Below are 2,500 nucleotides of genomic sequence, written 5' to 3' on the forward strand. Positions count from 1 at the left end.
TCACATAAAGTACGGGGCTGGAGTGAGAAGAGCCCACATGGTGTGTGATGTCTTGGCTGTCGCTCTTTGTACCCAGGCCTTTTATATGAACCTTCCCTGCAGATAAAAGCCAGGAGAGGGCACTTGTGGAGGGTCACCTCTGCTGAAGGTTACAGTTGCTTTATTTCACAGTCTTCCCCGCTGGACTGACTCACAAAACTGCAACAGCACAGTGACCCGGGAGTACTTTTATATGGAGAGAATGTGAAACTGTGTAAACATGCTCCTGTGGTTTTGATTAGGTGTTAACAGAGGCTTTCACATGATGACTTGAATATTAAATATGTACAGTCATCAGGAGTGCTGTGCTCATGACTCAGTATGACCTCTAAGAAAAGATGCCATTTACAATAGCCTGCAGCCAGACGTTTTTACCATACTCGTCTATATGTACTAAAATATAGATAATAACAACACTTATACCAGTATTTATTTATTTATTTATTTATTTATTTATTTATTTATTTATTTATTTATTTATTTATTTATTTATTTATTTAGTTAGTTATATTAAGTTTGTACCAGCATCATTATATTATTTTAAATGTAGGAATTAGTAGTATTAGTAATAGTAGTAGCAATAATAATTATTGTTACCATTTTATGTTTATGCATGTATGTATTTCTTTGTTTATTCTTTATTTTATTTCTTTTTTCTTCATTTTACTGTAGTGTTTATTTTTTAAAAGCAAATAATCACTAGTTGCTTTTGCTAATAAAATAAATTCGTTAACAGTTTATATATATTTTGATATTTATTTATTTACTTTAACATTATCATTATTATTATTTAAATCTAGTAAGTATTATAATTGTTTTCGTTATTGTTATTATTATTATTTAAAACTTTAACAGTTAATCCTTTTAACATTATGCCTTATTTCTAATACATTTCTATTTTCTTAGTTTTAACATCATTAACATCATTATTATCATCATCACCATAATTATATTAACAACAGAATAATAACAATAACAATAATTATACTTGATCATTAAAAAAAAGTTGAAAAATGAATTTTACCAGTACATATATATATATATATATATATATATATATATATATATATATATATATATATATATATATATATATATATATATATATATATATACACACACACAGTATATAAACATAAAACACTCAGTTATGTTAAACTGAAAAACACCAAATATTAATCAAGACCATATGCTAATCAATGTACAGTTTAAAGAGCCCCTATTATAGGTTTTTGAAAATGACCTTCCATGCAATGTTTAACACAGTTCTAAGTGAATGAAAACATCCAGCTGAGGTCTAAATCTAAAAGTGGCTATTATAAATCAGTGCTTGTACTGTATCTCTCAGGTTAAATCCTTATGGGCCTTTCACATATTGCGTACAAAACTATAATAAAAGCATGACGCGTGCCTCTTCCTTTACTGATTTTAAGTGCATTTCTGAACTTGCGATCCTCTGCCGTTTGCCTTTGCTATGGCCACCATCAGCCGTTCCTACACACGCGGCACAGTCAGTTTTCAAAATAGGCAAAATTTTGCCACTGTGTGGATTAATACTGAATGTGTGTAGCTGTTATTACTTGAGGTTAGCGTTAAGAGTAGAGTAATATGCTGGTCTTTAACTGCATTGATTTATTGCATTCCTACATTGGGCTCTCACATACTCTCTGGCTGCTATTTCATAGCCATGATGGGCAATTCTCTCTGTCTCGTGCTGAACGCTGTCTCTATGCTGCCCCTACGAAGATGCCACCCTGAGTGTTCGCCCATATTGCTAATGCCTAAATCCACCACTGCAGGCAGGAGGTTGGTGCAGGTGGCATACAGGATAAACACTAAACAAAACAGGGGGCAAAAACACAGGAAGCTTTAAAATGCTTACAGAAAACAAGGCTCAGCAACGTGTGTGTGTGTGTGTGTGTGTGTTTGAGAGGTGAATATATAGTCCATATAATCAGTCCATAATGAGTTACCAACTGTATGTGTGTGTCAGTGTCCGGATGACTGTCAGCTGTGGCAGGAGTGAGTGGAGCAAAGACTTCTGGTATTAGTAGTTCATATAGTGGTAGAATTGTCGTCCGAGTGATAATGCTTGTTTTCCAGCGATCTGCAAAGCGTAGATCGCTGCTGATCGTGAAAATATATATTGTTTGACAACATTATATTTATATATATATATATATATATATGTATATATATATATATATATATATATATATATATATATATATATATATATATATATATATAAATATATATATATATATATATATATATATATATATATATATATAAATATATATATATATATATATATATATATATATATATATATATATATATATATATATATATATATATATATATATATTTGTTTATTTATTTATTTATTTATTTATTATTTTTATTTTACAGTGTAGCAATAGTAGGGTTTATTTATTTACTTTAATAAATAAATTTA

The sequence above is a fragment of the Danio aesculapii genome, chromosome 15, assembly GCF_903798145.1.
Source record: "Danio aesculapii chromosome 15, fDanAes4.1, whole genome shotgun sequence".
Taxonomy (NCBI): domain Eukaryota; kingdom Metazoa; phylum Chordata; class Actinopteri; order Cypriniformes; family Danionidae; genus Danio; species Danio aesculapii.